This window comes from Triturus cristatus, chromosome 8, assembly GCF_964204655.1.
Source record: "Triturus cristatus chromosome 8, aTriCri1.1, whole genome shotgun sequence".
In the NCBI taxonomy this organism is placed as follows: domain Eukaryota; kingdom Metazoa; phylum Chordata; class Amphibia; order Caudata; family Salamandridae; genus Triturus; species Triturus cristatus.
The window spans coordinates 275730747-275757177 of NC_140591.1; the positions used below are offsets into that span (position 1 = coordinate 275730747).

General features: G+C 46.8%; 1 pseudogene; it reads right to left on the minus strand.

The window, feature by feature from the left end:
* Positions 1-1917: 1917 nt before the first annotated feature.
* Positions 1918-2403, minus strand: LOC146801974 (large ribosomal subunit protein uL11 pseudogene; annotated as a pseudogene).
* Positions 2404-26431: the final 24028 nt, after the last annotated feature.

A 26431-nucleotide genomic window follows, 5' to 3' on the forward strand; every position in this document is an offset into this window, starting at 1 on the left:
CTCATACACAATCCAATATGGAGAAATTTGGTCCTACAGCAGAACGGAAGAGTTCAGTGGAGAATGGCAGTCCAAACAGACTATTATTGGAACATAAAAATGGTTGCAAGGAAACAACAGAGGTTAGTACACCAAAGGATTTACAGGCTAAAGTTGAAGTTAGGTTCAGACACAGGAGTAATGCTGCACCCAGAACGACTGACCCTAACAAAAGCACACTAGCAGCCACCTGTAGCATGGAAACAATGGATAGAGTAAATCCTACTGAGTCTCCTGTAGTAAGAGGTAGTAAACCTTCCTGTGACAAAATGTGCAAAGTGGAACTAAACCAGTAAGCCGACTACTAAAACAGATATGAAACTATTAGGGCATATTCTTAAAAATGTGGAGGAGTTAAAACTTTCCCAAGAAATTGCAATAGCCTCTCTCAATTCTAAAATGGAAAATTTAGACCTAAAATTACTTCTGATAGAATGACAGAGTTTGGGCAGCGCGCATTATTCGTGGAAGATGTGTATTCCAACACTCAGTCCTCAGTCAATTAAGTAAAGTGATGCACATATTGAAGGAAAATGTACAGGATTTGGAAACTCGTGCCAAAGGGTGCAATTTTGGATCCTAAAGTTCCAGAGCAACAAGAAGATATTTCCATGTCTCTAGTAGTAATTGGGAATCTCCTTAGAGACTACATTCTACCAGATCAAATGGGACTTGATGATCTGTTGGGCTCACCGAGTTCCCTTCAGCCCTCTGAAATCTGCAAGCTGTTCTCATACCATCTTGGTACATATCACTGATTACCATTTTAAAGAACATTTGCAGGCCCTTCTCAAACATTTTGGTAATTTTAACTGACAACCACATTAAAGAGCCAGTGAATTCCTGCAGAGTCAACAATTTGTCTTTCAGATGTTCTCAGAAATGATGAGTGAACCCTCAAAATGATAGGAATTCAGACAGCTTATTCTGAAATTTCAGGCACGGATGCACAGATGGTGAAATTAGTCATGTTTAAAAGTAATTGCAGGGGAAAATGTAACTTCTTCTCTGAAATCGAACCATATTAAGTCTTCCACAAGTAGCTGAGTAAGCTGCAATAAAGCTGAAATCTAATAGATTTTGTGGTATAAATATATTTTTAGAAATAGTGGCTCAATCATGGAACTATGTAAATTGGGTTAGAATGGGGAGCAAACCTAAAAAAACAACTATCTTCACAAAAATACAATATGGTAAGCTGTACTAAATAGATATATTATGATGTTCAAAACAGATGCCCAATGTAAAGTTAATTCTATTTAGATGTGTTTTAAAATGTGGCAGGTATAAGTCTCTACCCAGCACCTAATGGTATTGTGTAAATGGTGCTCATCCAAGGCATCGCTTTGGAATTGGTGAAGGATCAAGGTGAGTCAGAGGCAGCCAGGGTTCTTGCAAAAAGGGAGGGTAAGAGAGGGTTCAAGTGGGAGGGCTAGCAACGTTAAGGATTCCAAGAGAAGGGAAAACCTAAAAGATAAAACCTAAAAGATGAAAAAAGAAGTCTAACAATTTATTGAAGTCAATGTAGCCAGTTGAAGGAATTGTGTTGGACTACGTGTTTCATTTTTAACGGTTAAATAGGCAACTAAAAATAATATATTTAAATATCAATGGCTTAACTAATGGTTGTAAATGTAGTACTCTGTTTAGTTGGCTGACAAATGTTAAGCCCCCTAAAATTGTGCTTCAAGAAACTCACTTCCATAGGGCAATCCAACTCAAAATAAAGTTCCACAGACTAGTCCCTCTTTTCTTGTGAAGAAGCGACACAGAGCGGTGTGATTATATTAATAAAGTATTAAAGGCATGAGTGTTAAACTTTTCGACTGATGAAGGCAGAAACTTGTTTTTTATTAAACTGTGCATAATTCCAACTGTTTAACGAGCCAGACATTCAATGGCACCACTATTTATATTGTCAATTATCCCATGTGGTGGCCTTCCATCACGTTTGTAGCCCACAGACTGGGCAGTGCCAAGGATTTCCTTCACGGTACCAGAGAGTTCTCTGACCAGGGCCCGGTGCCTCATGTGAAGGAGAAATGGAAATAATCTCATCTATGTTGACGTTGCCACTTTGTGTTCTTCTGCTTCTTTCTGTTGCATGGTGGCTCCCTCAGGGCTTTGATGATCAAACCACAGGTAAATGAGGCAACTTCAATCTGAGCTTGCCTATTCTGGATAGTGAGCTTGGTTGTGATCCTCATGCCCTTTCAGTCACCGGCTAATTTTATTACTAACTTTCTTGGGAGACAAACCCAGAGGAGCGATCATGGGAGCCAAAACAGAAGTGGCACCCACTTCACCTCCAGTGCATCTTAAATAAACAACTTTGATCTTGTTTAGGTCAAACTTAGGAAGCATAGCATGAAGGTACTGGCCGTACCATGGGCCACGATTTTTGTGTTAGATAAACCCGGATTTGGGAAGTCCGAAGTAAAGTTGCACCTCAGCCATCTAGAGTGAGCACTATGTGTCGCAATCTTGAGCACTAACCTAATTTTCTTTTATGCTGTGGAAACCACAAGGATTTCCATACGATGATTTTCTTCCAGATCGAATCCCAAACTGACAAGTCCCTGTGAATTGCACAAAGGATTTGACAACTTGTCAGGGATAAGAGGAGTGGATGAAAGCAGACAAAAAGACAGGCTTTCAGATGTTACAGATTTATCTTCAGAATGTTGAGTCATGTTCCTTTCTCAACTGAACTTTGTTAAGTTAGACTCTGATCTTTCTTTGTGCTGCTAATGCAACTCTCCCTGCCACTGAGAATGTAACAGATGTTAATGTTATTGGTAATTCTCTATTCTTTTCAGTTTATTACTTAGTTAACATCTCAGTATACATTTATTTTCACCTGATGCTCTCCTGATCCCCCTTATCTTTAATAAACACTGACCTTTTCTGTTTTCTTGGTGAATACAGACTAGAAGAACTGGGCCTTGCATTAGGGTTCAATTATTCCTCCACCAGAAATCTTTACACACTCTTATTGCATAGAACATTATCAACCTTAGTGTACGTAAATTCAATTTTGTACTCTCTTATTCTCTTTCTGTAGAAAATGTGATAACAAAAGCTTGCTTAATCTCCACAACGGCCCCAACAGCGCTGGGATGCCTGGCTTCACCTTGGGGGTGCCCAGGAGTGGACATTTCACCGGGAAAAGCCAGGAAGGGTTTCCGGCGGTATGAGTACAGCGCCAGGACACCCTAGGGTAACAGTGCGCTATACAAGTTCAACACATTTACATTTACATTTACATAGCAACAAACCATATCAGAATTAAATGTACTTCTTTCAAAGCCTTATCTGGATCAAAAAACATTAGGTAACTACTTAAGCAAAGAGAAAACAAACTGAACATGAAAGCAAGGTACCAATGTCAAGACATTAAGGGGCCGATTCTGAACCTGTAAAACCCGGGTACGAATGGTCGTACGGACCGTATTCTCCATACGACTCGTACCCGGGAAATCCTCCTTACAAAGTAGCAAGTACGATTCGTACAGAAATACCATTTCTGTACGAATCATAAAAAACTACGTGCGGCGAAAAAATACCCACAATTCAAATCCGGGACATCGCGTACGTGACGTCCGGACGGAGTCAGACAGCGTTTTACGGACCAGCAAGTACGATTCTTGCCTACGTCACTCCGCACGGCTCATTTTTTGACGGTAGCCAAAAACTCACGGGAATTTGAGGACGACGCAAAGAAGGAGCACCGGTACGCGACGGACAGCGATGGACCCCATCCTACATGTCATCCCGGCCCTCCTAGCCTAAGACCTGGTGCACAGAAACCGACGCAGACGCCGCAGAAGGTCAGAACAACACCCAGGGGCAAAGGGGGGGGGCAGGAAACATTACCTCCACCAAATTTGTAAAATACCATATACTGTCCTTACATTACCTCCAGGGTCTGGTCACTTCGGGGGGCGTGTCCACCAATCCCTGCGTACGCGTACCCGTCACCACTACAATGGTGGTACGGGCCGTAACCACGCCCTCAGAGCGTGGGTACGGCCCGTACCACGCGTACCCATACATCACCACTACAATGGTGGTACGGGCCGTACCCACGCCCTCAGAGCGTGGGTACGGCCCGTACCACCATTGAAGTGGTGATGTAGGGGTACGCGCCATACCCATGCACTCAGAGCGTGGGTACAGCCCGTACCACCATTGGAGTGGTGATGTAGGGGTACCCACGCTCTGAGGGCTTGGGTATGGCGCGTACCCCTACATCACCACTCCAATGGTGGTACGGGCCGTACCCACGCTCTGAGGGCGTGGTTACGGCCCGTACAACCATTGTAGTGGTGATGTAGGGGTATGCGTGGTACAGGCCGTACCCACGCTCTGAGTGCGTGGGTACGGCGCGTACCACCATTGTAGTGGTGATGTAGGGGTACGCGTGGTACGGGCCGTACCCACGCTCTGAGTGCGTGGGTATGGCGCGTACCACCATTGTAGTGGTGATGTAGGGGTACGCGCCATACCCACGCACTCAGAGCGTGGGTACGGACCGCATCACCCATACCTCAAGGGCACCAGTACATTAGTGATACAAGGCATACACACGCCACAAATGTTGGCTTAGGGCCTGGTGCAGCATATAACCAGTATTTTGGGGTGTGCACATGGCCAGGACAGCAGTGTACAGCACCAAGGGTGCGGGTGGGTGGGTGGGTGTCTGCCAAGGAGTCCCAGCAGTGGACAGAGACATGTGAGGGGTGGGTGCAGAGGACTTCCAGCAGTGAACAGAGACGTGTGAGGGGTGGGTGCAGAGTACTCCCAGCAGTGGACAGAGACATGGGGGTGGGTGCCTATCACTCCCAGCAGTGGACAGAGACATGTGAGGGGTGGGTGCCTATCACTACCAGCAGTGGACAGAGATATGGGGGTGGGTGCAGAGTACTCCCAGCAGTGGACAGAGACATGGGGGTGGGTGCCTATCACTACCAGCAGTGGACAGAGATATGGGGGTGGGTGCCTATCACTCCCAGCAGTGGACAGAGACATGTGAGGGGTGGGTGCCTATCACTACCAGCAGTGGACAGAGACATGTGAGGGGTGGGTGCCTATCACTACCAGAAGTGGACAGAGATATGGGGGTGGGTGCAGAGGACTCCCAGCAGTGGACAGAGACATGGGGGTGGGTGCCTACCACTTCCAGCAGTGGACAGAGACATGTGAGGGGTGGGTGCCTATCACTAACAGCAGTGGACAGAGATATGGGCGTAGGTGCAGAGGACTCCCAGCAGTGGACAGAGACATGGGGGTGGGTGCCTATCACTCCCAGCAGTGGACAGAGACATGTGAGGGGTGGGTGCCTATCACTACCAGCAGTGGACAGAGATATGGAGGTGGGTGCAGAGGACTCCCAGCAGTGGACAGAGACATGGGGGTGGGTGCCTATCACTCCCAGCAGTGGACAGAGACATGTGAGGGGTGGGTGTCTATCACTACCAGCAGTGGACAGAGATATGGGGGTGGGTGCAGAGGACTCCCAGCAGTGGACAGATACATGGGGGTGGGTGCCTATCACTCCCAGCAGTGGACAGAGACATGTGAGGGGTGGGTGCCTATCACTACCAGCAGTGGACAGAGACATGGGGGTGGGTGCCTATCACTCCCAGCAGTGGATAGAGACATGTGAGGGGTGGGTGCAGAGGACTCCCAGAAGTGGACAGAGTCATGGGTGTGTGTACATCATGATCAGATGAGCACAACTCCATGGGTGTATGTACGCATCCCTAATGTTCGACTATGTTGATAGTGCCATAACAACACATCACCGACAGCAGTGTCCCACTCCCATGAGGATGGATGTCTTTCCCCCACTGCATGACACACCACATGTGGGTGTGAGGACAAAGGACACATGCATACCCACCCCTTGCGGATGCAGCACAATACACACACAGAGATCATGCCACAAGACTGTATACTCATGTCAATGGCCACTACACTAAGAGAGCCAAAGGGAACACACACTGTCACGCACATCCCAGGACTGATAGGAATGTACAGGTGCCGGGACAGCCACCAAGATGTTGCCTCTCATGGAAGGAATAGGGTGGACTTCCCACAGATACAATGCCCACAATTGTCAGTCATGTGCTCAAATACCCTGCAGAACAAGTACCAAATGTGTGCTAGGCTGGGATAACACACATGCATAGTGTGGAAAATGCTGATTGTCGCCATTAAGGCATGACAACATACTCAATACACAAGTACAGTGAGTAGCAAGGATGGCACAGACGACACAGCCAGAGACATTGATGAGCAGGCATGGCCATAGTTGAAGGGATCCGTCACCAACAAAGGAAATGTAGACACAGGTCAGCACAACAAAAGTGCAACCAATTGCAGGGTAGATGTCAGGTGCCACAGAGGAAGGAACAGTCCTTGGGACAATGTCTCCAAACACAAATAGGCCACACGACCAAATATACTTTGCAGAGACATTGTGATGGCACGCAGATACCACGGTCCACCCCATTACCAGCAGACGACAACTTTTTCCTGACACATAACACATTACCACCAACCCCATCTCCGGGACCATCAGCAACCACATCAATACCTGAAATGCAAATGTGTACAAACTGAAAAGAAAATGCTTTATTCAGCATTAAATGAAAAAGTAGTTAACGACACTATTAACAAAGGCACATGGCCAGTCCAGATCTGAAGTCCTTGGGGGGGACACATGGCCACGCGTCTCCCCTAGCTTGCCTGCACATTAGAACCCTCACGTTCCTCGACTGGTGGGGGGCATCATGTGGGGAAGGACCAGGCACCGTAGGGACAGGAGGTGTAAGGGTAGGTGTGGTGGGTGCAGGGGCGGACGCCTCCACCACAGGGGGTGGGGCAGCGCCAAAGGTAGGGGTCAGCTCGGCGCTGCACACTGCTGCCAGGTCGTCAAACGTCTCCCCTTCACCCGAAGACAACACTGCCTCAAAGGAGGGGGGGGTCGGAGTGATGGGGTGCAGCGCTACTGGGGGAGGGGGAGACGGGGGGGCTCAACTCCCCTACCCATGGAGTGCCGTTCCCGTTTGCGGGCTGGAGAGACAGAGGGGCTGAGGCCCAGCACAGCCAAGTAGGCCTCTTTCTCTGGATGTGTGGTAGGGGAGCCGAGGGGAGTACCTTTGGAGGGACTGGTTAGTGCGCCATGCGGCCTCGGACTGTGGCTGCGTGCATGCCTGTGTGCCCCAGACCCAGTGGGTGTGCCCTCATCCCCCTGAGTGTGCGTGCCAGGAGGAGTGCGCTTGCCCTTACGTGGTGGTGTGCTGCCTGTGTCTGGTGGGGTGCGTGCTTGTGAATGTCTGTGTGTGCTTGGGACAGGTATGGGAGTGGGAAGTGTGGATGGTGCAGGGGTAGGGGGGGACGAAGCGCTGCAGGAGACTCAATGCTGCCGTCAGTGAAGAGTCCATGGACCTCAGCAACATCCGTTGGTCAGACATCGCTGATGACATGCGGGTGTGGCCATGGAGGACATCCAGCAGCGCTGTCTGGCCAACCTGCAACTGACGCAGAATGTCCACAGACTCTGCAGTGAGGGCAGCAGGGGGGGCAGGGGCAGGGGATGCGGTGCCTGGCACGAAGGAGACACGGTGTTGCCTAGAACGGACAGAAGGGACCGGAGCAACTGGGAGGGCGGTGATGGGAATGGAGGGGGCGGTGACAGATGTAGTGCTGCTGCCAGCTGTCGGAGCAGCCTCCGCCCCCTGGAGGAGTTCAGCATCGGACCCGTCTGCATCGTAGTCAGTGTTGTCACTAGACAGGTCCTCCGCCTGACTCCCCTCGCCCTCCGTGCCACTTGCTCCCGCAGACTCCGCAGCAGTGGTGGCAGCGCTGCTGGACCCCTCCTCCACGTCCGTGCAGGTGTCTCCCTCGGTGTCCTCCGATGATGCTGTGGGCAAGGTGAAGAGACAGAAAAAAATCAGTCACCTGTATACAACAGACACATGAGTCCCAATAAAAATGTCGCAGTGCAGATCAGGAAATGCATCATGAGTAACATCTAGAATAGTCCGCACATATGTAACCCTGCACTCCCCAGTTGGTTGACCCACCATGCCACTTGTAAACAATGGAGATCATGACACACCAGCAAATAACTTGATATCGAATTATACTGAGAAGCTAGTGTCTGGGGACAGTTGAGCACAGCAAGAATATGAATCCATGCCACCTCTTGTTCACTGTGAACGAAACAGTATTGGTGCACCCCAGGCCAAATAACACACCTCAATACTGAAGGTGTCCCAACACTCTGAGACCTGTGAGTACTTAGGAAACCATAGCCTAAAACATTGCAATCCCTTGGGACTCACAACACTTTACACAATGTACATGTTTAGAATGTGTGAATGTGCCACTTTGTGAACAAAAGACACATCTGCCTGTATGACAGAAGTCACACAATGATGTGCACACAAAAATGTATTTACACAGTCATTGTATGAGCTGGCAGCCGAATTCCAAAAAGCCACTGTTAATAAGAAAGGGGGTATCAGTAAGTACATATACATGGCACCATGGTGGTCTGGATGACTTGACACTCGTAAGTTCATATCAGCAACAACCAAGGACTTACACACATGCAAACACACTGTGTGAACATGGATATGTATATTCTGAAAACAAGTGGTAATCAAACTGTGCCTTCCAGTGAAATGTGCCTGCGTGTCCACGGAAAATGTAAAAGTACTTTTGTTTGCACTTCCCTGGGAGACATCTGTCCTGCAGGCACATTATTGTCCTTCACAACCAACTAGCAAAAAGAAGCATAGGAAAAATGGAGACATGTTGACAAGTGTAGTGAGTGCCAAGGTACAATATTTATTTACTGAAAACTTGAATCATGCCACCTGTCACATGGCCATCCGTACCATGATGACACAGTTGCCAACACATCTGACCTACTGCCTGTCATGTGGAGTGGCACACATGTCCAAACACAGGACAATGCATCAGCTAATGGGCCTGCAATGTGTCGGGATAAGGTGCACCTGCACTGAGGAGACACCCTCATGGCAAGAAAGAATGTCCACACAGATGTCAGCACACACAGACCAAACCACGTAGCATCTCGCCCACACACTGGTGGCAAAAATTGATGAGCATGAGCCATGTATTTCCATTTTTGACACATGCTGCAAAGCACAAACATTAAACCTAGCAAAACATGACTGGGTCACTGCATTTTGAGTGTCTGTTCAGACACTTATCACACACAGGTCAGACCTGGCAAGGAGACATAAGGTTTGGACATGTAGGCCTTGCCCGCACAAACCCCCCATACCTGGGACAATGTGATTGAGACAGATCAAAAAGTGACACCTCTTAATCTGTGTTTACTCCAATGTGCATCAAGATTTCCTAAATGTACTCCACATCACCTCGTGAGGCTGCCAACACATATTTGTGACCAACAACCCTCAACAGATAGTTGTACATAGACACACAGGCACTGCCCAGTGTGAGGATGCACAAGCAAAATGGGGTCTGCCTGTACAATGGGCACATGTAGCACACTTCAGATAAATACAAATGAGGCCAGGGAACTATGCCACAGAGGCCAAACTATGCTGAACACACAGAGAAGGGGCACAGTGTTGGATGACACACATGATTCCGAGGCAAGGGTGTCTTAGGGGACTGTAGTGGGAACACTGCTCCATTGTCCTGGAATTATCTGACTGTAACCTGAGCTACCGTCCCTGCACTATGCATATCTCCCACTCATGCACATCATGTCTGAGGCCACAACATTGTTAATGCATGCTGCAAGTCTGTTCATTTGAAAACTCACACTCCTATGTTGAGACTCAGCATCAGTGCTAACTAACATGGACACCCAAATTACTGTACAGGACAGGACACAGGCAAGGTAACAACACATGTCTCAGACCCCCCCCCCCCACATGATGCAGAAAGCAATGTGCACTAGGATTAACTGGCAGCCTAGATGACCATGTGCAATAGTGATTACACACAGACCAGGGAACACATGTCATTTAGGGGAAGGGAGGAGGAACAGCACCGTTTGACTTTGGGGAACATGATATGCACAGCACAAATTAACCCTCGCTGTGTATCCAGGCAACTGAGCACTTCCAAAAGCTGGTGACACACAACAAACACACATGTACCTACCCCCTTCCTGCTGCTGCAACTCCTGTAACCGCCTATCCAAGTCAGGGAAGACCACCGCCAGGACATGCTTCATCTGTTGGGTCAGTCGTCGGCCCCCGCCGTGCTTGTGTGGAGGTGAGTCTTTGAGCTGCCACCGGGCGATCCTCCGGGTCCAGCACCGGATGTCCTGCCAGCGTTTCCTCACCTGGGCGAGGTGCCGACTGCGACCCTCCACAGATCTCACGGCCCTGACGGCCTGCTTCCATATCTCCCCCTTGACGTAGGCGGTTACCTGTGAGTATGACAAAGTGAGACAACATCACTACACCTGCTCCATGTCACAGGGACACACATTAGAACATCTTTGATATCTAGAACAGGGCATATTATGCTGGCAACCAATTGCACCTTTCTCATAGGGACATTAGCCTATGTGGAAGCCCCAATGCACTACATGGCATTGAAAGTACACAGGTGGCATGAGGGGTGCAACACACTCCATGATTATGGCAGACGCTGTGCATCACATGCAACACCAGGCTGATGGACAGCACCTCCAAGCAGTCACATGCCCCAGTCCACTGACGCAACCTCAGCAGAGTACACAGACACACACAGAAACAGATCAATCACCTGCCATTGGCAACAGCGGATACAAACCTCACTCTGCACATGTGCCACTTGCCTGTGGGGTGTCACAGGTGTGGTGCTAGCTCAGCAAGTCAGACACTCTGCACGGCTTACTTCTCACATCAGATGGGTGGAGCTGTAGCCTCCTCCATGCAGCTGTGGTGCAACACTCCACATAGACACTCACCAACATGACAAGGAACATTCACACACATCAATGTCCAGGGGGCGTTGACATCATTTGGACACTCTCACCAAAGCTCCACTCAACTCACACACATCTGTGGGTACAGTCACCTGTCACACCGGGGGGGCCAGGGAATCACCTTTGGACAATAGGACAAAAATCGGCATAAGGATTGGGCAGGCTGAATGTGCCATGCACTATGCAGTGAATGTCACAGTAAGCACAATGCAAGTGAGGAGTGCACACAGGAACTACATCATGCTCTGCATGGGAGACATAAGCCATTCCCCCCCGGGACCCACGCTAAACAACATTGCATGTCTGTCACACCTGGACACAATGCCAGAAGTGGCAGTCACAAAAAAGGGGCACAGTCAAAGCTAGTGGAGTCAGCACTCACCTGCTCCCCTGGTCTCCCATACAGGCTGGGGTACTGTGGGAGGATTACATCAAACAATGCCTCATTCTCCTCATGGCTGAAAGGCTGGGCCCTCTCCACAGTCCCTGACATGGTGCCAGAGGAATCACAAGCAGCAGCAGTGGTGTTGAGTGTAAGGTAGTGCAGGCAAGTGCCCTCTCATGGGTTCTGGCTGACTTATATCTACCTTGCTGGGCTGTTTCATTTACAGGAGTACAGAGTGATTGGTCAGTTTCATTTGCATCCTACGTTTCCTCCAATCCCTTTAAACATACCCCAGTGAGGGCCTTTGCATGGTTCAAAATTTGAGCATGATGTGAAGTCAACAACCACTTTGCAACATTGTATTTAGTTGCCAACTGCCTCTTCCAGGCCACATGATTGAAAATTTGAACTTGAAAATCGGTATCCATGACAACCAGCATGCATTTAGGCCATAAGGCTTGTCCCTCATGTGTCCCTATGTAATTTAGCTATCCACACACAGGTACAGTGCGTTTCACACGTACTCCTACCGCACCAGTTGCACATTGCGTTTGCCACGTACGTGTACGAGCAGTGTGTACACGTTGGTGTACACACTGGTCGTACACGTACGTGTAAACACTGGTCGTACACGTACGTGGACACACTGGTCGTACACTTACGTGTACAAACTGGTAGTCCACGTACGTGTACACACTGGTAGTCCACGTACGTGTACACACTGTTAGTCCACGTACGTGTACACACTGGTCGGACACGTACGTGGACACACTGGTCGTACACGTACGTGTACACACTAGTCGTACACGTACGTGTATGACCAGTGTGTACACGTACGTGGACTAACAGTGTGTACACGTACGTGGACTACCAGTATGTCCACGTACGTGTACGGCCAGTGTGTACACGTACGTGTACGACCAGTGTGTACACGTTGGTGTATACACTGGTCGTACACCTATGTGTACACACTGGTCATACACGTACGTGTACACACTGGTCGTATACGTACGTGTACGACCAGTGTGTACACATATGTGGACTCAGTGTGTACACGTACGTGGACTACCAGTGTGTCCACGTACGTGTACACACTGGTCATACACGTACGTGTACGACCAGTTTGTACACGTACGTGGACTACCAGTGTGTCCACGTATGTGTACGGCCAGTGTGTACACGTACGTGGACTCAGTGTGTACACGTACGTGGACTACCAGTGTGTCCACATACGTGTACGGCCAGTGTGTACATGTACGTGGACTAACAGTGTGTCCACGTATGTGTACGACCAGTGTGTACACGTACATGAGCTACCAGTGTGTACACGTACGTGGACTACCAGTGTGTCTACGTATGTGTACGACCAGTGTGTACACGTACGTGTACACACTGGTCGTACACGTACGTGGACTATTAGTGTGTCCACGTACGTGTACGACCAGTGTGTACACGTACGTGTACGACCAGTGTGTACACGTACGTGGACTACCAGTGTGTCCACGTACGTGTACGACCAGTGTGTACACGTACGTGTACGACCAGTGTGTACACTAACGTGTACACACTGGTAGTCCACGTATGTGTACACACTGGTCGTACATGTACGTGGACACATTGCTCGTCCACGTACGTGGACACACTGGTCGTACACGTACGTGTGTACGGTCCGTACACATACCCGTACTCCGGTGGGAACAACAATGTGATGATACGGACCATTCACACGCCCTCAGCGCGTGTGTACGGTGCGCTTCACAGTTTACACAGGTGATAGGAGGCGCACACGAATGGAATGGAGGTGTCAGACTCGTGCACGGCTGTACATCAAGTCATAGTCATTGCAGTCCTACATGTGCAGGGCATAGGTGTGTCAGGCTGTGATGGGGCACATGTCTCCTCATGTTTTAGCACAATAGATGTGTGATGACCTGTGTACACATGTCATGTGTGATGGGGCAGTATGTGACACACTTCCCCTTCCCACAATGCACATGTGTGCATGTAGTACAAACTTGTCAAGCACTGCATCACTGGTATGGCACAGTCACCAACACCCGTAAATGTCCCCTGATGCCAGGGACAGGGACACTAACACCTGACATCTAAGTGAACATGTCCTGTGTGTGTCATGTGTTCCCATGAGCTTGCTGGTGTTGTTCCTATAACTGCATCTGCTGTTGCTGCATCCAACATGTGTCTGTGTGTAGATGGGCATTGTAGGAAGGTGGATATCTGACTATGGTTACCCCCAACTTTTTGCCTAGTGTCTAGCTGGTTTTTCGACTTAGTTGGCCTGAGATCCTGCCATTCAGGGTCTCAGGCTGTCTGCTCTCTCCTTAAAATGGACTCCATGTACCCTAGGTACATACACAATTGGTAAGGATCACCTTATTGGACCCTGTACAGTGTACTCTAGGTACCCAGGGCATAGGTGTACCCTAGGCCTCCCAGGGGCTGCAGCATGTATTATGCCACCCCTGGTCTGGCCTTCCAATCAGACACAACTGGCTGATCACTCAGCTGGGGCAAGGTTGTGTAATCACCCCTTGCTTAGATATAGTATACCTATATCTACCCTTATATATAGACACATGTGTACCTATCAGTCACTCCTATGGCAGGCCTTAACAATCCTGGAGGCAGAGTGCTTGGTAACATGTGAGATGGTGCTCTAGCATGAGCTGAGCCTGTCTGCAGCTTTCGGAACCATGTCCTTATAGCTGTTCTATGATATAGCCTACCATATACTCTTAAAGTGCCTTATAATCTTAGACGGTTATGGTAACTATGGTTTGGCTTTATCGAAACATGTCGTGTAAGGTGTCTAACACTGCGGAATAATACCCCCATACCATTTCTGGACATGAGGATATTATTCCCCCCTTCTAGAGGGAAAGACATGTTAAAATCATACTTCACTGTTAGCCTCTGACCAAAGCCTCAGCATCACAAAATGGATGCTGCTGCCACGACACAAGTCTGACCTCCTGCAGCTGGGAGTGATCCCAGCCAGGGAGGCCTGGACAATAGGTTTCCTGCTTGGGGAGGTGCTAGCACCTCTCCAGACAGCCTTTAGTGTATTGGGGCAGGGTGGGCTGAAAGGAATGAGACATGCCTGGGGCACACAAGGTGTTCCTTGCATAGTCCAGTTCAAACCGGTGCTGGGGCACTCCAGCCCCAGCTCTGGCGCGAAACTGGACAAAGGGAAGTGGGTGTAACCACCCCCTCCCAGGTCCCACCCATAAGGCGTGACCTAGCAGGTATCCCAGCCCCCCAGATTAGTATAAGAGTGGGAGTTGGGCCTCAAGACTTTAGATTATCCTGAACCTGCAAACTTGAACAGAAACTCTGGACCTTCGACATTCGACGAAAGAAGAAGACTGAAGAATCTCCCTTGTGGCCAAGGAGTGGCTACCCTGTGCAAACAGGCACCATCAAGAGACTACCCTTTGCTTTGTGAAACGTTCTACGAGGAACCGACTGCAGAGCCCGACCAGAGCCTTGACTTCCAGACTTCTCCGACCCTCATCCACATCTGCAGCAGAGCTGAGATCCGTGGAGGCGACGAGCGACGTGGGACCGGCTACCTGGGAAAAGTGGCTAGTATCTTCAAGCGCAGCTTCTGAGGTACCCTCGAAGTTGTGCACCGGGGATTGAGAAGCCCCACCCCCAAGCACCATCTGCACCGAAGACCAGCCCCCCACACTCAACGAGTCCTGCGTGGGGCCCTTCAGCATTTTCCTGCTTGCCGCGTCTGTCCGGTTGCTTGCCCGCTGGCTAGTGGCCTTTGTGACGACGCATCCTGAAATCTTCTGCGCTGGTTTGGCTCCTCCAGACTGGCTCCTGCTTCCCTGCAAAGAAGAAGCACCCCAGACCTTCCTGGTCTGCTCCTGAAGCAAGTCCTCCGATCCTCGTGGGTTCCGCTTGCCAAGGCCTGGTGAGTCCTAGCCCAGCTTCGACGCCGCCGACAGCAAGAGCCTTTGTGGGACAGCTCGCCTCCTGGTCCTGGTCGTCCTTGACGCTTCCTGGTCCTCCTGGCTGCAGCGACAAGCTTCACCTTCACCTGCAACTCTTCACGACATCGTCTGGTTCCTTCCTGGTTCCACGTGATCACTGGCTAGTGATCTTGACTCTGTCCCCTCTGCTTGCAGGTCTCCTCTCTTCTTGATCCCAGCCTTGGGATCCACCGGACACTCTTCACTGACTGCCTGTCAGCATCTTTCTTCAGGCATCCATAGGAGTCGACGACGAAACCCGACGCAACTTCAACCCTATGCACCCGCAGCCTGTGGGCTAGGTAACTTGGGTACTCCGGTGCTCATCAGGATAGTGACTATCCTAGTGTCTAAGTTTCAAGTCTCAACTTCCTAGCTACTCCGGAAGTGTCCTAAATCTATCTATTTCTAAACTGTACTATTGCTAGTGACTTTTACGCATTACGCGTGAGTGTTTCCACTCTGCACACGAATCCCGTGGGCCTCCCACTTCCTATCCTTTGGTAGTCTAGTGTAGCCCCAGCGATTCCCAAGGCCTAGGCCTATTCTATTTCCGTGACAGTGGTTCTTATACCACTTACTTAGTATATGGTTTGCGTGGCCCCTAGGGCCTAACTGTATTACTTACCTGTGTGACTTACTGTATGCATTAATAAGACTGTGTTGTACTTACCTCTAATCTCATAAAGAGTGCTGAGGGTTTTCTTAGAATAAATACACTTTATTTTATATATATATCTGTTGTGGTGTCCTTTCATTTGGTATTCAAGGGATTATATATGGTATCACAGCTGGCTTCACATGCCATTCAGAGTTTAGCCTAAGACTGCTCTTGTCCATGCTACCACTAGGATAGCTGGTCTATAAGGTTGACTTTACAACCAATCACCATAAGGGTATTTGGACTGATATAAGGTGTACACTATAACTAGTGACATCATACATCAGGCCAACTTCTCACAGGCATGGCACAATATACGCACACCATGCCACATGTGGATTCACACGTTACGTGTGTTAGGATGCTTCAAAGATGATATTATGACATGAGGACATATCTGCGGCGTATCTATGTCTGTGTTTAAGTTTATCACGTGTACCCCTTCATCACTATGTGTATGATCTGTACATTTCCAATGACATGTGACCCGTGCGTCTAGATTGACGCCAGCAGTCTGTATGAGATGACATCCTTCAAATGCAGATATGTGGATGTATGTCACTCCTGTGATGTCTCTGGCTGTTCACTTACACTGGCCCACAGCTAGGTTTGGGCCAGGTCATGTAGAACGTGACTATCAACGGGTGTAGCTGGCTTGTCGTAGGAGTATCACCTGGCTGCCATACGTGTCCTGGATGTATAGTACAGACCTGACTCTGTATTTAGCAGATGTGTAGTAGCAGTTGAGCATGTGCTCAGTACATTGACATTGATGTTGTTAGGTACTCACTCTTCGTTCTTCCTTTTATTTATCTGCAGGGCACCGCCTCTCCCCCGACCAATGCCAGACTTGGGTGCCATGAGGGAACGTGACTGCATAAGGCGTTACCGCTTCTCGCAACAGTTGATTGAGGACTTGACCGCAAAGCTTGAACAACACCTCCAACCGCGACACAGGTATCCTACTGCGCTGACCCCCAAGATGAAGGTGATGGCAGCCCTACATTTTTTTGCCACCGGTACGTTTCAATTCACCATAGCTGATGTGGGTGGCATGTCCCAGACCATGTTCAGCCGTTTCCTGCATGATTTTCTAGAAGCCATGTTGGAGCACCTGGATGAATTCATCCCTTTTCCAACTCGTGAGCAGTTGACAGGTGTCAAGGGTGAGTTCTATGCCCTGGGAGGGATGCCCCATGTCATAGGGTCTATTGATGGGGCACATGTTGCTTTGGTACCACCACAGGCACAGGAGGTGGCCTATCGCAACCGCAAACATTACCACTCTATAAATGCCCTTGTGGTGTGTCTTGCTAACATGCTGATTTCCCATGTCTGTGCACGTTTTCCAGGGTCAGCACACGATGCCTACATCATGAGGCGTAGCAGGGTGCCAGAAATGATGCTGGGGCTGCACAACGAACGAGCATGTCTTGTTGGTGGGTATACTCTGTTTGTCCTCTGTTTAGCGCTATCTTATTATCTTACGGCATCTCCTGACCCACTTCTTTACATGATGTTTCCATGTAGGGGACTCTGGATATCCCAACATGCCATGGCTGATGACACACCTCCGCAACCCCAGAACAGCTGCAGATCACCGTTACAACAACGCACATGGGCAGACCAGGCGAGTGATTGAGAGGACGTTTGGCCTCCTGAAGAGCAGATTCCGGTGCCTTCACAAGACAGGCGGGTCCCTCCCATATGCACCGGTGAAGGCCTGCAAGATCTTCCTCGTGTGCTGCATGCTGCACAACATGGTAGTGGAGAAGGCTGTGCCACTCATCCTGGATCCGGATGAGCAGGAACATCCACACGTGGAGGATGAAGGGCTTGGTCACAAGGCAAGTGACGATGAGGAGGAGGACAACATCCGGAGTCAGCTCATACGCAACTTCTTCTCATAATGGTGAGTCCATGGGTCTGAGTGTGCACGGCTGGAGCCTTGTGTGGCATGTGTTGCAATGTGTGTGTCCAGCTGACTGTATGCTAAGTGACTTAGATGTATGTTCAGATGTGTCACTCGAGTGATGATGTCCTTCCACACATTTTAGCCTAGACAGTCAATTGTAATATAGCATGGTGACAGACTTATTCATGTAGAGTAAATTACCATGCATGCGGATGACAATCTCTTCCCTGACTTCTTGTGTGTCTATCATCTCCAGGTTGTTTGCCATGCTGTCTGCTCGTGTCATTGTTGGCCTCCCGCTATTCCTCATGAGTATTGCAACGTGTGCGGAATCAGCGTCCCATGCACGGACATGGGGAAAAGTCTATTTGGTTAAGGATTGCTGAACGGCATTTTGGTGTTGGTAGGTGTATGTAATGTGTGGGCACTGCTCCTGTGCATGTTATGTTACTATACATACATGTCGACTCACCATGGGGCACATGACATGTTGCATGACTCCCATGTATTGATAGTCACCCTTCGTAGCAGTCATCTGTGATGGGACAGTGGATTCTGAAGAAGGCATCAATGTGTGTACAACTTCCCTCTGAAACATACGGGATGCTACGGGTGGACATAGTGTGGGACATCCCCATTAGAGGACAAATGGGGAATTGAAGCCCCTCCGTGTGCAGCAGGGGGTGTTTGGCTCACACACTTCACTTGTGTGCCAGTTCAATGGATTTACAGCATCTGTGTGGTGAAGGGGGTGTCCAGTGTAGGTCCCACATGTTCTGCCAAATGACCTGTGAGTCTGTTCCTATTGATGTATTTCCCTAGGTGTGCACCTGAGTAATAAAGGTGTACCTCACCCTCCAAGGTGAATCATCTCTGTCAATGCTGGTCTCTTGCCACTTTGCATGCGGCATCTCTGGCATAGTTGTCAAAGATTGGGCATATGAGTCTATGTGTAGTTTAGCAACATGCATGCAGTTCTTCAGGGATTAGAATATCCATTGTGCATGATGTCCATGGTTGTGTATGTATTTGGGCATGTTGGTTGCCACAACAGACCGTCAACACCTGCTGAGGGTGTGTATCCTGTGCGCAGCTCATCCTTCAATTTCATGGTCCGGTGTCAGTGATCTTTGGTGATTGTGCATCCAGTTTCTCTGTGTGTGCCATGGGAAACTGGACACTCCTTCCTTTACATACGCCTGTTGCAGTAGTCGTTTCTGACATCCTTGTCTTTGTGTGCAACTAGTGGCATAGTTTCCATGTCATGCCGCCTGCTGCTGCAGCCCCTGCAGCGAGGGCACAGAGAGTTTACAGATTCGGCAACACACACACCTCAAAGATGCTCCTCTCTTCCTCCCTCCACCCATTCATTTGTCTGGCATCAGCTTGTCTATGCCACTGTTGCGCCCAAGTGGTGGCAAAGGCTGGACCGTCAGCACATGCAACGTGCACATTGCACGAACCTCATGTCCTTACATGACCCACATCACACTACAGTCTGATGTTGCAGCCACCCTCCAAGCATTGTCCATCCAAGGAGCTAACGCCTGCTCTCAGCCATACCCTAGACGCACACACAACACCTTTGCATGATGATTGTGCAACTCCAACTGCCTACACAGCGCTGCCCCGCCTTCCAGGCCCTGTCACAGCAACCAGGTAATGTCCCTCCTACTCCCCACCGGCTTCGTACACCAGCAAGGCCATGGGAGTGGGACTCATGCCTTCAGCATGTAGTGTAGAAATCAAAACCTTCACTGGGGCTTCACTGATACACCTGGTCCTTTTAAACCAACAAAAAAGAGATTGGCACAGAAGCTGTAATATAAAAGACATCTTTTTATTTAACCTCTAAAGAGGGAAAAAATGCGTCATACAGTGTTCTCAAATCACTGTATGAGACATTTTCTAAGGAGTACAGAGAACAGGGGCATTATATACCCACACAGGGGCTGAAAAAAGGAGGTACAAGTACACATGAGAAGAGTTATGCACATAGATGGTCATACAGAAACTGCACAGTCAACAAGTAGGAGGAGTAATAAGTTGCTGACATCAGCTAGAACAGCCTGACAGTTCTATACTAGGAACAGGTGCACTCTACTAGCTAAGCACATCTGAGCATGTGCAAGACTCTGGGAGAGGGAAACAGCAAATGTCCAGCACATAGCTAACTAAAATGGCTGCCAAGACAAAATGGCTTTCAGCTCATGCTAAGAGATTAATACAATCTTCAACAGATGGTCCTTTTAGCATGAGCTAAAGACATTTCCCATAATCCAGTAGGAAATATGCATATTATTTTTTTTTCATAAATTTATCAATATCCTAATTCATTGCTTGGTGGGCATTTCTCATTCTAAATATTGTTAAGCGGGTATGTATAAGGTATAAGCAGGAGTACAAAGGGAACAGAGCATTGGGTCATACAGATAGCAGGAGAGAGTAATTACTATTATCAGAAACAGAACTATTAGCTTTCTAATCCTAAGAAAATCCTAGAACCATCCAGTAAAAACATTTTCAAGGCTCCTATGCATTTCAGTGACCATCAATTTCAAATTCAAAATAGCCAACAGCACATATCTAATAAAAACATTTTCGCTAGACTTTTCCAGTGTTTCCTTTATCAGGGCAAGAGTATCAATCAAGGAAAGGGTAAAGTAACATTTGTCAACTGCTCAGAGGAACTTTTCTCTCATAGAATAAACATTATTCCTAATACAATTATGAAAGCAGTCAGACATATTATTACAAAAATGATCCTGGATCCAGAGGACCAGGAGGACCACACAGGACCATGAGAATTAGGACGAAGAGCTGCAAAGGGCTGCTCCTCCTCAAAAATGGGACGACCAAAGGAGTACATTTTCAACAAAAAAGAAAAAGAAGTCCTTTGGAAATTAAAGCTGCTGTACAACCAACCAGAGGGGAGTCTTCTCCCTGTTTCCGTTTGAGCCTCACAGGCAGGCTCTTGTTGTTCCCACGGTGGAGCTGCACAACTCGCAACTCAGGAATCACGGCCCAGTTTCAAGGGAAAAGTTTCTTCTTTCAGGATAGGGCAATCACCCACCAGGGCAAATGCTTTCAGCGATCCTGTCCAGTGTCTCAGGCAGTGCACCAGTTTTCTTCACTTTAATCTAACAGGCACCAGAGACACAGCATCTGTACCCTGAACTCAAGTCTCTTTCGTTGGGGCCATAGATTGCATTCAGTGTGCCCAGGTATCTCTTGACCAACAAAGGTGAAGATTTTACAGCCACTTTGGGACCAGGATTCAGAGGCCTGATGCTAGGATCTCTGAAGCAACCCTTGTTTCAAAGGGGGTGACCTCAAGCAAAAACTTTCTCGCCTTCCTGGTCGGTCTGTGACTCTCGGCTGGGCATCAAAAACTTGATCCACGAATTCTCCTTTCTGATTTGTGACCCCGTCTTTCGCCCAAGACAGTGGCAGGGGTACACACTTCAGATCCCAGTGCTTCCGGCCTTCTACCTTCACTGAGGTACTGGTTGCCAGCAATGCCTGTGCTGGTTACCTTCACTTTGACTTCAAGCTGGACTGGTGCTGACTCTCCAAGCTGGATCTGATGTCCGCGCCCCTCTGGCAATGGTTGTAAGGCAGCAAATATCTATTGGTGGACAGACAAAAGGTCTTTAGACAAGGCACAGAAATAATCTATCAACAGAGAGGATAGTCTCAGAATACTTCCTAGTCTAGGGACGCCCCATATATTAGCAAGGCACCCAAGAACCACATTCATCTATGTGAGAGTAAAAAAAACAACAGCCTCGACCTATTGGCAAGTATAAAAGGAACTCTTTGGTGAACTGACAAGAGTAATACGTCACCCAATCCCAAGCAGCCAAGGAGGTCTGTGTTCATTTACTAAATTCTGAGTAAAAGAGAAAAACAATACAGACATACACCAAATCCTTACATCTGTATATTCCTATCTTAATCATCTAAAGACCCTCAAGAAAAAAGGAAATGTTCTACACTTTTATGCATAGACTTTGCATTACTTGTACAGGACTGCAGACACTTCTAAAATGATTTTTCTTAATAAAAGCACCTACATTATATGCTTAGGATCATGCTCTCATGTTATAGGAGCAACAGGAAAATCTAAAACTGCTAATTTAACAAGTATTCCTATTACATAAAGAACTAAAAAAACTTCAACATAATGGGTACATTTTCTCCAGCAGAACATCTTGTGACAAACAGACTCCTATAAAACAATATTTTCCTCAACAATGTTTGCTAAGGATCACATGGGCATCTTCCCTGCATACTATTTTTTCACAATCCAAACTATGCAACATCAGCTCTAGTAAGGACTGTCAGTTTATTTACACAGACTAGCTAATAAAAACTAGCAATGCCCTTGCAAAAACTGTATGTAGCATGAGAATAACAAACAATAGTGGTGTTATCACCTGGGAATTTTAGAACAAAAACTACCCACAGCTAGTTCCCCTTAAATATCAAATAAGGAAACAGCAATCTAGACTACTCATCCTTTCATAATTCCATCAGACAGGATGGGCAGTAACATAGCAAATTTATTTATTCATTTTATTAATGCTAATAATGTTTAAAACAGTATTACTGAATAGCCAATTAAATGTCTAATGGCTATTTCACAGACAGTTTAGACAGGCTCAAAAGAAATTAAGAAAAGGAGAGAGAAAACATAAATTTGCCTACCCTTAATTTGTAGAGGAGCTAGCCTCCTCCCCCCATTTTTGACAGTAGGAAACCTGTAACAGGTTTCATTCTGTCAACACTATCAACCCCAATTTGTAGCAACTGGGCATAAACAAACTCTGAGGAGGTAAATAGCACATTGAGCTAGCTAAAGAACATATTCCTTTAGCAAATGTACAAGTGTAACACGAGGGCACATGAATTCAAACTAAATCCCATTGCTTCCTTAATTCAGCCCTAAAAGCATTAGTGCTATACATATGGCAGAGCCATTGTCTTAATAAGAGCTCACATATACCATTATTATTCAATCTGTTCATATGAGTGAACAAAAACTTGCTTTTGCCCAAAAAAGTAAGCAAAACCTCTTTCTGTCCCTGCCCTGCCATTTCGTCTTTCAAATGTCGAAATGTCAAAGCAAATGTTGCGCTGAGCCCTGCTAGGCTTCTAAATGTAGAACTTCGACCTTTAACCTATTCAGCTGTTCCATTTCATGTGCAAGGTTTTCATGCAGTTTTACTTTTACCAATTCAAAGTGACCCTGGAGACTGAGAGAACAACAGCTACCCACTCCATTCCTGTCTACCAGCAATTTAAAGGTAAGCTTAATAACTTCTGCCAGTTTTTTTTACATATTTATATTTGTAAGCAGTGTGCTGAGTGCTTGTCTAGCAGTATAGATGTCAGCTATTCATTCTATACTTACATATGTGCATTTACTGGAGCCTAAGGCAGTTTAAAAGCTGCTCTGATTGGAATAACCTCATTTAAATAGTGAATTTTACTCAATTTCGATTTTGATGTTTGGGGCACTTAAAAATGAATATCCTACAATGTTTTTGTATAATAGTCATCCCCAGAATGTCCTCTACATATCCCAGAGATGTGGCATCAGAAATGTATAATGTAGACCCTTATAAAAATAAGTTTTGTACGCCTGGGTAAAGTGACATTTCACATGTAAGTGACCCCCTATTGCTGTATAGCATGGCTTAAATTCAATTTGGATGCTAGGAGGTCACAGCATCATTATTAGGCATTATAAATATTAAAAAACGAATTTAATGCACCTATTTTAAATAAAAAATTTTATATAATCAAAATATATATATATATTTTTTTAAATAAATCTAATCATTTTGATGAGTCCACATATGAAAAGCAAGCTGCATCCCTTTGCCTATCATATTTAAACGCATTCATTCACAGCCCTAAGAACAGAAGCTTAACTTGAAACATCTTAAGTCTGCACCACTTTTAACTAAAGGACAGTCATTATTATTTAACATCAAAAAACACTCTTATCCTTATTTAAAAAGGCATTAAGAAAATAAATCCCTACTGTCAAACTGTCCTATGTTTATCAAAAATAATGAAACTATATTTCACATTTTTAAAACAACAGTCTGAAATACAAGATTTTACACCGTGTTTGCACTGACTTAAGGGGTAGTGACGTCAGCTGTTTTCTGTAACCGGAGTCAGAAATACCCACGTGCTGACACAGCTGCTTGACACGTAAAGGCGTCAAATTCACACGCCTTTCAAGTCAGCCTTTCGAGCCAGCACAAATCTGTCGTTCTGTAATGTGTATTTTGGTTCAGCAACATCCAATTCACTCAGATAATGTGAATGCCTTTTAATACCTAATACAGAAGGATAAATGCTGTGACATTTTGTATCTTAATTTTATCTATTGCAAAACACACAATTTCGTTTTCGTTTTTTGAAGCTTTTTTATTCCTATTAAATGTGGATTCTAATTTTATCTTTAACATTGTGGCAATTTGCACACATGTATAGTGTCTTACTCTGTCAATTTAATGATAGCGTGCAGCTATTTAGCATATATTATATAATTCATTGCTGGATTCTTTTAAAATATATTTTATTTTAATGATGTTTTGCATAACAGAATGATGACAACAAAAAAAACCATTAAGCTCATTCCGGACATTTTCAAAACGGTGTCATATACTCAGAACACATAACACAGAGAGCTTAAGGCGAGCCATTCTTGCACCAAGAGCGCAATCGCTACTTACTCACACAAGTACCACTAATTACAAACCACAGACATTTAAACACACATTTAACCCACAAATCAACACTTAGGACAGAAACAAAAGACAGCCCACAGACTGTACTTAAACCAAACTATTTGTAAATACTAGTTGTAAGTCATATTCACTAGATTTGGCTGGCAGAACACCAGGAAAAAAACGCTCTGCATATCACCACTTATGAATGTTACTAAGTGCACAGACCAGGATCCTTTCTACGTACATATTTAGTTCCTCGGGGTACTAGTCACCAAGGAAGAAATACTTTTCTATACCTAAACCTAGTTAAGTATCCCCTCTAGGGGAGCCGGCTAATTCAATACAAGTTCCAAGGGTACCTACAAACAAGGCAACACATTCTACAATGTGTGCTAAGAACAGGCATGCCAAAAATATTGCAGCATATACAATATTATACACAAAGTAGCACTTAACTCAAAGTGTGCCGTTCAAGTTTACAAAAGTTTCTCATTACCTGCCTACATAAACTGCAGTTTACATATTTCTAAATTCCAAATATTGGCCAATTTCCATACAAATCCAAGAAGCGTTGTAACAAATGACCTTACCAAGCACAAGTTTCCAGATTCTAACTGCCAAGTTCTGAGTGACCAAACTGTCATTTTTAGAATACTCACACCAAAAATGTTCTCAGTCAGGAGTGGTAAGCAGTTGGAGGAGTCCAATCAGGAAGACCAGAAATATACTGGGCTGCAGAGACAGAATCTCAGTTTTAGGGTACCTCTTTACTAGAGTCCTGTTCTGTCTTCCTCAGTAGATTCCTGTCTCCCATCAGGATCACTCCCTTGGATAGCCACTTCTCTGATGAGCCTCACCGAGGGCATCAATTGTAGAAATCAAAACCTTCTCTGGGGCTTCACTGATACACCTGGTCCTTTTAAATCAACAAAGAAGAGATTGGCACAGAAGCTGTAATATAAAAGACATCTTTTTATTTAACCTCTAAAGAGGGAAAAATGCGTCACACAGTGTTCTCAAATCATTGTATGAGACATTTTCTAAGGAGTACAGAGAACAGGGGCATTATATGCCCACACAGGGGCTGAAAAAAGGCGGTACAAGTACACATGAGAAGAATTATGCACATAGATGGTCATACATAAACTGCACAGTGAACAAGTAGGAGGAGTAATAAGTTGCTGATATCAGTTAGAACAGCCTGACAGTTCTATACTTGGAACAGGTGCACTCTACTAGCTAAGCACATCTGAGCATGTGCAAGACTCTGGGAGAGGGAAACAGCAAATGTCCAGCACATAGCTAACTAAAATGGCTGGCAAGACAAAATGCCTTTCAGCTCATGCTAAGAGATTAATGCAATCTTCAACAGTAGTATAGTGGCATCATCTGGCACATGGCCCAGGTATCATCTCTCAGCGTGTCAATCCTCAATGTGTCCAGGTCCCCCTCACCGGCATCACATGCACACAGCACATCTTCATCAGCTCGTATGCCATTGACAGCCAGGTGCTCCTCACCCTCAACAAAGACGCAGCCATTGGCAGTTCCGACATTAAAGAAGGCATGAGATCCATTGATGGATGGCTGAACATCAGCCACCTGAGGCTGAACTTGTACAGGACTGAGGTAATCATCTGCGGATTGTCCCCTTACAGGTGGGTCACATGCTTGTGTCCCACCTGCAA